Genomic DNA, 16,118 nt, shown 5'->3' on the forward strand with positions numbered 1-16,118 from the left:
CAGGGCTTAGCAACTAAATACCACACATTTTAAAAAGTAGGTGGACATCTCTCTCCATACCCCAATTCCAAACAAAGCGGACTGTCAAAGCATCGGGCCTTGTAGCACAGAGCCACCAACAAATCTGCCATCTTGGTCCAGAGGCCTGCCTGATGCAGAGGTGATTTGCAACGTATCAGATGAGCATGACAAAGGATTCATTGGGTTCACAGAGACTGAGATTCAAAATGGAGGGACTTGCCACACATCTCACAATCAGTTGTTATCTGACCAGGAATGGAATACCTTTACTGATCAGCCAGATCTCCTGCTGCTGCGTCACACCACCTGTTTACCAGGGGAGTGACTTGTTACCCCTCTGGGACTGGCGCTTCACGAGGCCTCCTGATGCTGACTGTGGGAATTTCAGGCTTCAAAGCGGAATTGCACAGGGAGCCATCTGGGCTCGCTGACCTACTGGAGCTCTTCTAAATCCCTGCCCTGCAAAATTATTCTGCTTGTATTGCTTCCCTTTGGAACACCATGGCTCGCTTTTCAGCAAGGCTGGACTTGACTGAAACTCATGCACATGGGCCTCCAGAGACAGAGAATACGCACTCAGTTTCCCTTGATTAATTGGTGAGAAGGTGCAGTGCTGTGTATGCGGCCTTTATTCTGTCTCAAGGATACCTTTCCGCATCATCAGCAATACTTGTTCTAGGCAGTGATGTATCAGAGTTGACTCTTGTTTAATCACGAAAGCCCAACTGTGTATCTCCCTCCGACTCTGGTTCAGCGACTTCAATGGGTACCTTTTTTAAATTTAATTTTTATTAACCCTGTTTCAAAATTTTCAAGATCTAGTTTAAAGGCTCATAAAGCTCTCCAAGGCTATTGGAAGAATATCTGTCCCCAGTTTCTTCTGCCTATTTCTTGGATTCCAGACACAACTGTTTTCAACAGCCTGTTAGTAAAGCATGGTACTTCTCATCATCCTTTCCGTTTTTACCTGCATCTATTCACTTCTCACTATAGTAGAGGAAAATTTACCTCTCTTTCATCATCCCTCCTATCATAAGCATCCATAGAAGCATAACCGCCTATTTACCCAACATAGTTAAATAATTACTTGGGGTAGATGAATACTCACCTTTTGTACTATGATCACATAATTCAATGAGTATCTTGAAATCACAGGTGGAGAGAATACTTATATCACGTCAACAAAAGAGTGAAAAACAGGGATATTTTTTTCCCTCGAAGAGCATGTTTACTAGCACGTGATTGGTCCCAAGAATGCATTTTTCCCCCTTGAGCAAGAAACTTTATTCATTTGGTAAATCATTACCAGCTTGTTCTTGATATCTGGTAAGAACACAATCAAAGTTCCTAAAGGAATGAATGAATGAATGGGCCCTTTCTGGATATATTCAGCACTCCATGCTGGTTTCTGAGACTCAGTTGGACATGAACCTATGCTAATTTTGTATCTTCCATCCCTTTTCATCTTGTACTCATCTTGGTCTCTCCACAGCCAGTTCAGGATGTGGGTGCTTTCCTATAGATGTCTTTCCAGTGTCCCTTTTTCAGGCAAAAGAAAAAAATCAAACATTCCCTCTACTGAAATAAGGAAGCATGATTTAATTGTCAGAAAACGTGACTTTGACTAAATATGAAGGAAAACATTTTTATGTATTACAGGTTATTTTTATTTTTAAATAAAAGCAGAAGCAAATCCCAAGTGGAAGAGCTAAGCTATCTGGCATAGTCTCAGTATGCTGCCTCTCTGATTATGAGCTCCAGAAATTATAAAGAATCGCTTTTAAAATTGATGTTCAAATTCAATATGACTGTGCTTTGCATCTTGTTCCAGTAGAGTCTCTTGTTGGTTTGCTTGTCTGGAGCCAAGCAGCAATTTTTGCTTTGGAAATTCCTGTGAATATTTATATTGTTGGCTCTCTAAGCTGCAGGGAATTTAAGAGGCTTAGAAGAATTTTGCAAAATTTTGAAAGCAGGGAGTCACTGTAATACTATGACTAGGCATACATTTGTATCAGAGTTGAAATCATGTGCACACTTTCTACTATTCTTTTAGACCTGAACTCACATGGCCTTTTGAAATGTTTCTGAAGTAATTAGACATGGTGATTTCTACTTACTCAAAGTGTTCTCTTCCTGACCATCTGCACTGGTTTGTTAAACTCCTACTGATAAAGGCTGAGAGTTTGGTTTTTGATTTTCATACATACTTGTCAAAATTAGGCAAAAGAAATAAGTATAGACCAGATATTACCTCCCATGTAGCTTAGCCTCAAAATTCTGTTGTTCTTGGTTGAATATTACAAGATGAATATTGATTGAAGGAAGCTGAGGATAAAAGTTTTCATACTACATAGTCCATCACTTTGCCAACAAAGGTCCATATAGTCAAAAGTATGGTTTTTCCAGTAGTCATGTATGGATATGAGAGTTGGACCATAAAGAAAGCTGAGCATCGAAGAATTAATGCTTTTGAGCTATGGAGCTGCAGAAGATTCTTGAGAGTCCTTAGGACAGCAAGGAGATCAAACCAGTCCAACCTAAAGGAAATCAACCCTGAATATTCATTGGAAGGACTTATGTCTGATGCTGAAGCTCCAATACTTTGGTCACCTGATGAGAGGAGTCAACTCATTGGAAAAGACCCTGGTGCTGGGTGAGATTGACTGCAGGAGGAGAAGAGGGCAACAGAGGATAAGATGGTTGGACAGCATCATTGACTCAATGGACATGAGTTTGAGAAAACTCCAGGAGATAGTGAAAGACAGGGAATCCTGGTGCTGCAGTCCATGGGGTTGCAAAGAGTCGGACACAACTAAGTGACTGAACAACGATTCCATTTATATAAAGTTCAAAACCAGGCCAAACTAACTATGGTCTTAGAAGTCCACATAGCGGTTACCCTTTTGGAGACAGGGACAGAAGTGACTGAAGAAGCTTCCTGGAGTGCAGGTAATTCTCTGTTTCTTGCTGTGTTTTCTGGTTATACAGGTGTTCTCACTTTATAAAATATATATATATTTATATGGAAATGTTCATATCATTAGTTCAAACTAATGATATAGGCACATTTCCACATGTAACTTACATTTCAATACAGAGTTTACTTTTACAGGAGCCTAGTTGTTCCCTGATTTTCTTTGAGATTCCAAAAACTTCGAAGACAGATTCTAAGTGGGTAAGACTGGCTTCCAAAAGGGTGTCACTGCAAGTAACCAGTGACTGAGAGGGAGACGGAATTCCTGCACAGAAAGACCTGGTCTTAGCTCATGGACTCGGCCATCTGACTCCGTGAAAGAAAAGCTTGCGCTCTGTGTGGATCAGCAATTTTTTTTCAAGGGATAGCTTCGTGCTTCCCCATACATGGGGTTGTTTGTGAATGTGTGTGTGTGTGTGCTAAGTCACTTCAGTCGTGTGACTCTGTGTCAACCCACGGTCTGTAGCCCGCCGCACTCCTGTCCATGGGATTCTCCAGACAAGAATACTGGAGTGGGTTGCCATGCCCTCCTCCAGGGGGATCTTCCTGACCCAGGGATCAAACCCGCGTGTCTTATGCCTCCTGCCTCTGCAGGCGGGTTCTTTACCACTCGTGCCACCTGGGAAGCCCTTTTTTGTCGTTAAGAATCCAATATTGCCTTTCCACTCTTTAAAGTATGGTTGGGAAGTAAGAATGACATTTAGAGGTCATATGGATAGCTCTGTGGCAGCTTCAGAGGCTCCTGTTCCGGCGTCTTTTCACCCCATCCTAAAATCGCTCAGGATCGCTGAGCTAATTAGAAGTGGCCAGCGAGCATTTAGTCAATAAGCAGCTTGGCTCAGCAGACAGTTAATGCAATACCAGATCAATAGGAACTCTGAAATTATTTCTTCATTTCCTTCTATGGCCAGCAGACATTCATGAAAGACAGAATGTCAGCCTTCAGTCAAGGAAGCCTGAAATGTTTCATTTATTCTGACTCAAGACATGGAGAGGGAGCAACCATAAACCATTCCAAGATCCTTACGGATGTGATGTTAGATTTTCATTTTCAAATGGAATAGGCTCAGAGGAGGTTTGGCAAAAAAAAAAAAAAAGCGCTCAGCTTTCTCAACCAAAGTCCTTTTTTTTTTTTTTCTTTCCCTGGAGAGAGCCTTAAAAGTGAGAACCGTGCTGCTATTTAGAACTATTAGCTGAATATGCAGCTTTTAGGAAATCATAGGTAGTTTCTTTCATCATCTTACATACTCAAAGAAAAATGAAAAGAATATTGGAAGACAGGAGGAAACATTTTGGAGGAAAGATATTAACAGTATTAACATATTTCTTCATGTGACCTTCTGATAATTCATACTGATGGCTATTTGGTTTCAAGTTCAGGACTGAATCAGGATGAAATGAAACTCCTTTCAGTACGGTGTGACCTACAAGAAGCCTTTCAGCCCTGCTGTTCACCACCACCTGGCTGCAAGGGCTTCCAGCCTCGAGCAACCGACAGAACAGTACTAACTGGGGAATAATCCACTTCCTAAAACTAATAACTCCTCCAGCCAGTTAGGGGATCCAGGGAGATGGATGATGGCTGTCTTGACTTTTGAGAAGTGAGGAGACCTAGCTTTACAGAGTATTGGATTTCTTTCATTTCTATGATTAACCTCAAACTGATCACCGAAGCCGATGTCTGGCCCTCATGGGCCAAGAGCTCTGTTTCTGAAAGTCACATGTGGAAAGACGTCTCTACCTCGGGAGCAATTCATGCTCTACTTATTTTCTTGGAACCTCCTGCCTCCTGGCCGCCCGGTAACATCTCCCGAGGGGGAAGCAATCTGGAACCAGAGAGTGGTTTATTTTTTTGTTATTTTTTTTAAAAGGAAGATAAAAGATTACAACATTTCTCTATCTCTGAAGATAAAAGTAAATCCAATTGCGATGTCATCCATCCAGGAAAAATGAAACGACAGATCTATCATTTTGTCCAAAATTCCCAGGTGTGCTTGTTTTTTGCCCCCTGCCCTAGAGGTTTTTATTTTCACGTTCTCTGTACAATTGCGATGGAATATTTACTCACCTGGAATGAATTCTCGGCATTTCCCATCTGTTTGTTTTTCCCAAATTATTCAAGATAGTGGAATGGTATGTTCCAGCAAAGGGATGGTCTTCTGTGGTGATTGGCGAGTTTTCAGAAATGTGCAGTCACGTGAGTAACTGGATCCCACACATCTGTCAGGATCACAGGTCTCCCTCTGGGGAAGGCAGGCCTCCCTGGGAGGGTTGAGCCCCAAGACTTCACAGCTGCTTGTTTATCTTCTACGGTTTTCCCAGCTCCCTTCCTGTGACCTCCTGCACTTGGGACAGATTTCAATTATAGCAAATATTGTATTCCTATGCATAAGCTTTTTCTGTGCCAACCACATTTTCTCACTAGCTAGTTCTTTTTCTAAAAAGCCAAAAAAAATTTTAATGCAAATTTTAAAGGTTATCTTACACTTACAGTTATTACAAAATATTGACTCTGTTCCCCACGTTGTACAATACATCCTTGAGCTCATCTTGCACCCAGTAATTTGTGCCTCCTTCTCTCTCAGCCCTATCCCGGCCCTCCCCCTTCTCTCCACCGGTAACCACCAGTTTGTTCTCTAGATCTGTGGGTCTGTGTTTTTGGTTATATTTACTAGTTTGCTGTATTTTTGAGATTCCACAAAGAAGTGATATCACACAGTATTGGTCTTTTACCATCTGATTTATTGCACGTAGTAAAATGCTCTCCAAGTCCATCCATGTACCTGCAAATGGCAAAATTTCATTCTTTTTTAATGACTGAGTAGTATTATGTTGTATGTATACAAACCACAGCTGTTTTTCTTTTAATTCTGCTGCTCTGAGTCTTAGTTACAGTATGTGGGATCTAGTTCCCTGATCAGAGATGGAACCAGACCAACCCCCTGCGCTGGGATCATGGAGTCCTAGCTATGAACACTGGGGTGTATTTATTTTTTCGAATTAGTGTTTTTGGTTGTTTTGGATATATATATCCAGGAGTGGAATTGCTGGGTCATATGGTAGTTCTACAGAGAAGGCAATGGCACCCCATTCCAGTACTCTCGCCTGGAGAATTCCATGGACAGAGGAGCCTGGAAGGCTGCAGTCCATGGGGTCGCTGAGGGTCGGGCACGACTGAGCGACTTCACTTTCACTTTTCACTTTCATGCATTGGAGAAGGAAATGGCAACCCACTCCAGTGTTCTTGCCTGGAGAATCCCAGGGACAGGGGAGCCTGGTGGGCTACTGTCTACAGGGTCGCACAGAGTCTGACACGACTGAAGTGACTTAGCAGCAGCAGCAGCAGCATGATAGTTCTGTTTAGCTTTGTGAGAAACTTCCATACTATTTCTTGCAGTGGCTGTACCAGGTTACATTCCCACCAACAGCATACAAGGGTTCTCCTTTTGCTGCACCCTCTCCAACAGTTGTTACATGTGTTCTTCTTGATGATGGCCATTCTGACAAGCACGAGGTGACATCCCCTTGTGGGTTTTGATTTGCATTTCCCTTTTGATGAGCGATGTTGATCATCTGTTCATGTGCCTGTTGGGCATCTGTATGTCCTCTTAATAGATCTTGATTAGAGCAAAGACTGTGGTCCTACGTACAGGCCTTTTTCTGTGTCCTGATCACATTCTCTCACACGTCCCCCAGCTAATTCTTTGTTAAGTCCAGTTCTTTGCTTAAATATCGTGTCCTTTCGAAGCCTGTCTTGACCTCTCTCTGGGAAACTGAATTCATGGATCCTGTTATCTTAGGAAACTCTCCCTTAGCTTTTCCTTCACAGGGCTAACTCTGTACATGCCTTTGCACTTAATTGATTTTGCCTGTTTCCTGACCTAGAATGAAAGGACCATGAATTCTCAGCCTAGGCCTCTTAGTCTACCGCCCCATTGAGGGACTGGCGTGGTGCCCGTGATGTGGCAGACACTTGGCAAATATTTGCAGATACTTAATTTTCCTCTATCACTTACATGAAGGCTGTACTTCCCGGACAAGCCAACACAGTCAGAACACCCTACCAGGAACGCTTAGAGTCTGGCCAGCAGTCATGTGACACACTTGGGCTGCTCTTTTCAAAAACAAATTTTGGGATGAGTAAATTCAACTTTAACAATTTCTCAAAGTGACTGAATATGGACTTTAACCAAAGGTATTAAAACTTCCTTCAAATTTTATTTTTTGGGGAGGCTAATTTTGCTACAGATACTTTAGTCATTTTACTGTTGATTAAAATTGGGTTTTACTGAAATAGACCCATAGACATAGAAAACAAACTGGTTGCCAAAGGGGAAAAGGGGATAGAAATTAGGAGTTTGAAATTAATAGATACACATTACTATATATAAAATAAACAAGGACCTACTGTATAGCATGGGGAGCTCTATTCAATATTCTTTAATGACCTATAAGGGAAAAGAATCTGAAAAAAAGAATATGTATATAAATATATGTGTGTGTGTATATATATATATATATACACACACACACACACACACACACACGCATGGGGCTTCCCTGATAGCTCAGTCAGTAAAGAATCTGCCTGCAGTGCAGGAGACCTGGGTTAGATCCCTGGGTCAGGAAGATCCCCTGGAGAAGGCAATGGCTACCCACTCCAGTATTCTTGCCTGGAAAATCCTATGGACAGAGGAGCCTGCCGGGCCACAGTCCACGAACTGAATCACGGTGCTGCACTCCTGAAACTACCACAACAATAGAATTTTTACTATACTTCGGTAAAAATAAATGAAACTGGATTTCAAATTCATGAAATAATAATTTCTGATAAATTAAGGAAAAGTAATTAAGGTATATGGGCTTCCCAGGTGGCTGAGTGGTAAAGAATCTGCCTGCCAATGCAGGAGATACAGGAGACGTGGGTTTGACCCCTGGGTCAGGAAGATCCCCTGGAGGAGGAAATGGTAACTCACTCCAGTAAGCTTGCCTGAAAAATCCCATGGACAGAGGAGCCTGGTGGGATTCAGTCCAGGGGTTCGCAGAGTCAGACATGACTGAGGACGCAAAGCCAGGCAATCAATGCGTATAAGTTACGTCCTTCTGATAACAGGCCTGGTGAGACAAGCATAAGACAATCATTGGTCTGTTCTGCATCAAATTTCCTCCTTTCCTTTCTCAGTGGTTCTCTTCCCCTTTCCATTTCCCTCTGGTGCTCAGACCTGTTTTGGAATTCTTCCTGTCTTAATATAAAAAGTAGTCTTTCAGCTAATGTAAAAGAATGAAATTAGAATACTTCCTAATACCATACACAAAAACAAACTCAAAATGGGTTAAAGACCTAAATATAAGTCCAGAAACTGTAAAACTCTTTTAGGAAAACATAGGCAGAACACTCTTTGACATAAATCACAACAAGATCCTCTATGACCCCACCTCTGAGAATAATGGAAATAAAAACAAAAATAAACAAATGGGAACTGATTAACCTTAAATGCGTTTGCACAGGGAAGGAAAATATAAACAAGGTGAAAAGACAACCCTCAGAACAGGGCAATCTAATAGCAAATGAAACAACTGACGAAGGAATAATCTCTAAATCACACAAGCAGCTCATTCAGCTCAGCACCAGAAAAATAAACAACTCAATAAAAAAGTGGGCAGATCTAAACATTTGACCAAAGAAGATGTACAGATGGTTAATAACCATGTGAAAAGATGCTCAGCATTGCTCATTATTAGAGAAATGCAAATCAAAACTACAATGATCTATTGCCTCATTTTGGTCAGGATGGCCATCATCAATAAAAATCTACAAACAATAAATGCCAAGGGTGTGGAGAAAAAGCAACCCCCTTGCATTTTTGGTCGGGATGCAAATTGATACAGCCCCCTTTGGGGAAGAGTGTGAAGATTCCTTAAAAAGCTAGGGATAAAATTACTCTATCACCAACAATCCCACTACTGGGAGAGGGTGAGACAAATTCAGAGAGTAGCATCGAAACATATAATTACCATGTGAAAAACTAGATAACCAGGGGAAAGATGTTGTATGACACAAGGAGCTTAGATCTGCTGCTCTTGACAACCTAGAGAGGTGGGTGGGGTGGGGTGGGAGGTGGGAGGTGGGAAGGAGGTTCAAGGGGAAGGGCACATATGTATACCTATGGCTGATTCATGTTGATGTATGGCAGAAGCCAACAATATTTTAATGCAATTATCCTCCAGTTAAAAATAAATTTAATAAAAGAGGGAGTCAAAAAAAGTAGTCTTTGAAACCTTTAGTCACTCCAAAAAGTGCATACCGTGTTTAAAACTCATTGTCCCTTCTAAGGGTATTTAGAACGTTAGAACTGAAGTGACATAATGGATTACGTATGCAACCTCCTCATTTGTTGTCCTGATTTGCATTTTCATGCACAAACACGATGATATCACCCCCCCCATGCAACATCTTTCCCTTCCAGAATCCTTTGCCCTACAGAGAAGGATCCAGGACCTGGCTGAGCTGGGTGCGTGCTTGCATTTGTGTTGGGCGCAGACAGCATACTGGGTACCCTGTGGCTCCTGGGCTCACTCCAGTATGATAGTTACCTGTGTACTTGTCCATTATTCCCCAGAAAAGTGGGTGGTTTCTCATCCCACCTGTACCCCCAGCCCAGCCCATGCAGGCCTGGTACCCAGTAGGATAAAAATCAACACAGCAAGTGAGGGGAGGGCTAAGGGTGGAATTTCAGGGATCAACCAGAAGAAAACTATGATTATTTGGGGGCTGAGATGTTGAGACACCCAAATCTTATACCTGCTGGGAAGCTGTGTACTTTGTGTTCTTGGGGCATCCACCTTGTCTGGACAATTCTTTTTGAAGATGCATATCACACACTCTTTTTTTTTTTTTTTTTAAATTTTATTTTATTTTTATTTTTTATTTTTTTTTATTTTTTTATTTTTTAAATTTTAAAATCTTTAATTCTTACATGCATTCCCAAACATGAACCCCCCTCCCACCTCCCCTCCCCATAACATCTTTCTGGGTCATCCCCATGCACCAGCCCCAAGCATGCTGCACCCTGCGTCAGACATAGACTGGCGATTCAATTCACATGATAGTATACATGTTAGAATGTCATTCTCCCAAATCATCCCACCCTCTCCCTCTCCCTCTGAGTCCAAAAGTCCGTTATACACATCTGTGTCTCTTTCCCTGTCTTGCATACAGGGTCGTCATTGCCATCTTCCTAAATTCCATATATATGTGTTAGTATACTGTATTGGTGTTTTTCTTTCTGGCTTACTTCACTCTGTATAATCGGCTCCAGTTTCATCCATCTCATCAGAACTGATTCAAATGAATTCTTTTTAACGGCTGAGTAATACTCCATTGTGTATATGTACCACAGCTTTCTTATCCATTCATCTGCTGATGGACATCTAGGTTGTTTCCATGTCCTGGCTATTATAAACAGTGCTGCGATGAACATTGGGGTACATGTGTCTCTTTCAATTCTGGTTTCCTCGGTGTGTATGCCCAGAAGTGGGATTGCTGGGTCATAAGGTAGTTCTATTTGCAATTTTTAAGGAATCTCCACACTGTTTTCCATAGTGGCTGTACTAGTTTGCATTCCCACCAACAGTGTAGGAGGGTTCCCTTTTCTCCACACCCTCGCCAGCATTTATTGCTTGCAGATTTTTGGATCGCAGCCATTCTGACTGGTGTGAAGTGGTACCTCATTGTGGTTTTGATTTGCATTTCTCTAATCATGAGTGATGTTGAGCATCTTTTCATGTGTTTGTTAGCCATCCGTATGTCTTCTTTGGAGAAATGTCTATTTAGTTCTTTGGCCCATTTTTTGATTGGGTCGTTTATTTTTCTGGCGTTGAGCTGCAGAAGTTGCTTGTATATTTTTGAGATTAGTTGTTTGTCAGTTGCTTCATTTGCTATTATTTTCTCCCATTCAGAAGGCTGTCTTTTCACCTTGCTTATATTTTCCTTTGTTGTGCAGAAGCTTTTAATTTTAATTAGATCCCATTTGTTTATTTTTGCTTTTATTTCCAGAATTCTGGGAGGTGGGTCATAGAGGATCCTGCTGTGATTTATGTCTGAGAGTGTTTTGCCTATGTTCTCCTCTAGGAGTTTTATAGTTTCTGATCTTACATTTAGATCTTTAATCCATTTTGAGTTTATTTTTGTGTGCGGTGTTAGAAAGTGATCTAGTTTCATTCTTTTACAAGTGGTTGACCAGTTTTCCCAGCACCACTTGTTAAAGAGATTGTCTTTACTCCATTGTATATTCTTGCCTCCTTTGTCAAAGATAAGGTGTCCATATGTGTGTGGATTTATCTCTGGGCTTTCTATTTTGTTCCATTGATCTATATGTCTGTCTTTGTGCCAGTACCATACTGTCTTGATGACTGCATATCACACACTCTTGGAGGGCATTGGCTAGGGCTTGTCCATTAGTCAATCAATAAGTGTATTCTTTATTATCTTCTGTACATCCCACTAAGTAATATATAGAGACGTGGGCTAGCTGTCTTTTTCCTCTGCCCCTGAAATCAGCACTACATTCACGCCATTTTCTCAGCTGAATGAATTGACCCCATCTAGCTGGGGGTGTCTCTCTGCTACCCTAGCCCATGTTAGGGTCTAGGATCAAAGTGATAGTAGTTCACCTCTGCTATTGTGAATGACTTCCCCACCTCAATTGTGCCTCCAGATACTTTCCCTATTGGATTCAAGTGAGCAAGTCAATAAATTGGAAGGACAAAGCCAAGGATTTACTTTCAAAATATTTTAACCACTCTTCTCTGCTGTCAACTTTGTTCTCATGTTGATCACCCCTCTTATTTAAATGTTTGTAAAAATATTCACTGTAGTTAGAATTTTAGGAAGAAGTGGACTTCATGTATATTTAAATCTGCCATGTTTAACTGGACTTCTCTTCACCTGACTCTAAGAGATTAAGAACTTACATCAGGCCAGTATAGTTCAGTATGTGGCATGGCTAGAATTTCAACTCTCTAAAAAGGAAAGATGACCAAACACCAAGGATGTCAAACCAGTCCATGCTAAAGAAAATCAACCCTGAATATTCATTGGAAGGACTGATGCTGAAGCTGAAGCTCCAATACTTTGGCTACCTGATGTGTAGAGCCAACTCTTTGGAAAAGACCCTGATGCTGGGACAGATTGAGGGCAGGAGAAGAAGGGGGCAACAGAGGATGAGACGGTTGGATGGCATCACCGACCATCAATGGACATGAGTTTGAAAAAACTCTGGGAGGTAGTGAAGGCTATGGAAGCCTGGCATGCTGCAGTCTATGGGTTCGCAGAGTTGGACACGACTGAGCGACTGGACAACAACAAAGAAGGAAAGAAAAGGAAGATAAAGAAATTAGGGCTGAGATTGTGCATGTGTCTGGTTAGAGAATGATGGGTAACGGAGAGATGAGCTGGTCATCGAAAGTGCTGCTATGAAGCGTGGAAGAGAGGAGAGGCAGCAGCCGCAGGGAGTGTCCTCGGACAGTGATTCCACCTGACTTCTTCCTTTCACCTGTTTCTCTGTCCATCTTTTCTTTCTCTTCTACTTCCTTCCCTCCATGGATATGTAGATTCCCATGTGAGAGGACTGAAGCTAAATCCTGGACACAGTGTCTCATGAGACAGAGTTTTGTGCCTCTCTGGCACCCCACTCCAGTACTCTTGCCCAGAGAATCCCATGGACGGAGGAGCCTGGTAGGCTACAGTCCATGGGGTTGCGAAGGGTCGGACATGACTGAGCGACCTCATTTTCACTTTTCACTTTTCACTTTCATGCAGTGGAGAAGGAAATGGCAACCCACTCCAGTGTTCTTGCCTGGAGAATCCCAGGGACAGGGGAGCCTGGTGGGCTGCTGTCTATGGGATCGCACAGAGTTGAACACGACTGAAGTGACTTAGCAGCAGCAGCAGCATAGGGCAGCTCACTCAGGGCACAGAGGAGGGATAGAAATCTAGCCTGATTTTGAGCAACGGAGCAGTCGGCTCTTCTGACTCTGCCAGAGTTCCTGTCTTTGGACTTATTGGTCCTTCAGGTCCATACCATCTGCCCTCCCAGTCGTCATGGTTAGCATCACAACTGTTTATAGTTGTTGTTTAGTCACCAAGTCATGTCTGATTCTTTGCAACCCCATGGACTGTAGCCTGCCAGGTTCCTGTGTCCATGGGATTTCCCAGGCAAGAATACTGGATTGGGTTGCCATTTCCTTCTCCAGGGGATCTTCCCGACCCTGGAATCGAACCCTCATCTCCTACATTGCGCAGGGTATAGTCTGTTTGCCTGGTACCACAGTAAACACAGTGCACACACATCACACACAGCATGTGTATAGTGTATCAATTCTCACAGCAGTCTAACAAGACAGTTATTACCAGCTTGAGAAAAGTGATGTTTAGAGATTATGCAAATCATCCAAAGTCACCAATCAGGAAGCCTTCCTGGTCTGCCCTCTTCCTCTGACTTTTTAGATGTGCTTGCCTAGTACCCAAAAAAGGTCATTGTCATTGTGCTTAGCCATCACAAATTTAAACATTCTGAAATGTATGTATATTTCTAGACTGTGTGCTTCTGGGAACCATTCCATTTTTATCTGTGTGTGCCTAATGCCTCACTCAATATTTGGCACAGGATTTAGAACTCATTAAATAAATAATTGCTTACACAAGGCAAAGCCAGGATTTGAACCCAGATTTTTCTAACCACAAAGCTCATGCCTTTCCATTGTATCACATTGTGCTACATTCTCTCCCCTCGCTGCTCCATCTCCACCCGCCCTCCCCGCCCCAATAAATGAGGGTTTGCCTTTCTCTCCCGATTACCGTCTGTCCCATAAAAGCTTAAGTCCCAACTGACAATTATTTTCCTCTGTCTCTGGGAAGACTGGTGATTAAACCAAAAAGCACAGCCACATCTTTTTCAAAACCAAATAAATGCCTTTTGGAAAAAGCCCTCATTGCCTTCAGATGCAGTCGCAGCACACGTGTGAGCATCAAAATAAACTTTTTGTTATAAATATTAGCTACATTATGGACAGAGACTTAGGATTCCATCTGTTCGATGGGGCTTTCACTTAAGTAGAATCTTTTGAAACCAGAGCCACAAATCACTGTTCCTATTGGCCTCACGTGGAAATATCTCACTTCAACAGAACCCTATGTCCAGTGACACCTTCTATGACCCTGCAGTTTGTCTACACAGAACTGCAGAAGGCAGCACAGATAAGCTATGGCATGGACTTGACTCATCAGCAGTCAATCATGAGGTTGCCTTTGCTGGAAAACTCCTGCCAGTTCACAGGAGCTTGAAACTCAGCTGAAAACAGCAGCTGGACCTGGTGCTGGAATGAAGACACTGCTGTCTCCTCCCATTCTTCGCCAGGTCCTTTTTTTTTTTTTTTTTTTGCCAGGGTTTTAAATGCCTGCTTTTGGAGGCAGAATCACAGAGAGACAGACCTGGATTCTGGGGACACAGAGGGCTAATATGCTGGCTGTGCATTTGCAAACTGGAACCTTGGCAAGTATGAAGCATCTGAATCCTAAATCCCTATGTCCTTGTCTGTGAAATAAGACAGTGCTGCAAAGAGTAAATAAGGAACACATGTAAAACAGTAGTGCCCTTTGGCCAGACAGTGGTCTGGCAAAGACTCTTCATTCCTCTTGAAAGGAGATAAAGGATCACACATGGAAATACCATGCGTGTGTGCATGCTTAGACTCTCTGCAACCCCACGGACTGTAGCCCACCAGGCTCCTCTGTTCATGGGATTTCCCAGGCAAGGATACTGGAGTGGCTTGCTATTTCCTTCTCCAGATGAGCTTGGACTTTGTAACAAGTTCAAGGTGCATTAAGCAAATATCACTCTCCATTTTAAAAGCATTTTACAGGAATTATATCTATTCTTTCTATATCCTTGGTGGCAAGTTTGGCTTTCTAAGCTGTGCTTTCTCCTTGAGGACACAAAGATAAAAAGATGAGCTCAGAACATCAATGGCAGCAACAAGATTGGAATCCAGAACATTTATCATCCATGATAGCTGAACCTTATGGTCCTTACTCAAGCAGAATGACTACAGACAATCTGAATAATGACTACACTAAAAACGTTGTCAAATCAGGCTCATAAATTATGTTGTAATAGAATATTATAAGTTGGCTACACTAAAACGCAAATATCAATCTTATAGTTTGTACTTAACAAAAAGTTAACAATTTCATTCACCCATTGATGGAAATGATTAAGAACTAGTCCTCCAACTTAGATTTTTTTTTAAGCAGGAATAGAGTCAAACTCAGAAGTAGGTACTGTCTTCCCCAGTGGCTCAGTGGTAAAGAATCCACCTGAAATGCAGGAGACGTGTGTTCGATCCCTGGGTTGGGAAGATCCTCTCGGGGAGGGCCTGGCAACCCATTCCAGTATTTTTGCCTGGGAAATCCCATGGACGGAGGAGTCTGATGGGCTACAGTTTGTAAAGCCAAAAACAGTTGGACAAGACAGCACAGAACACAGGAGTTATATACGAGGGAAAAAGAAAATTGTATCAAATATAGGTTTCTGGGTACAAAATAATAAAATTCTAATGATAGATCTTGGGAAGTTCTACAAGTCTCCATTTAAATGAGAAAGTGATCAAGTTGCTTTAATATCTGACCAGTTAGCTTTTCTCCAAAATGGCCAAACTTATGCTGAACTCAACGAGTTTAGTATTTCATGTCTTGTTTTCACAACTGCTTTATGTAAAAAAAAACAAAACAAAAAAACACAAACCCCACATTAGAAAAATAGCAACAGCCCAGTTATCTAGACATGCTCAGCAGCTGGAAATTTTGTTGAAATGTAATTGACTTCCCATTCTTCTGTCAGCAGATGTAAAGCAGGAAGACAGTGTACAACATTGTACAAAAATCATTGGCTAAAGATTACGAAGAGCCTCAAAGAACCCAAATAATAAAACTCCTCCTATAACATAATGATCTTTCCAGTATGCTTTTGTCCCATTCTTTCTCAGTCCCACAGAAAGAAATAAAAACTGGAGTGTCCACCACTGTAGGTGCCCCAGTTACAACTTTTACAATGAAAGATCATGA

This window comes from Ovis aries, chromosome 23 (genome assembly GCF_016772045.2).
Source record: "Ovis aries strain OAR_USU_Benz2616 breed Rambouillet chromosome 23, ARS-UI_Ramb_v3.0, whole genome shotgun sequence".
Lineage (NCBI taxonomy): Eukaryota > Metazoa > Chordata > Mammalia > Artiodactyla > Bovidae > Ovis > Ovis aries.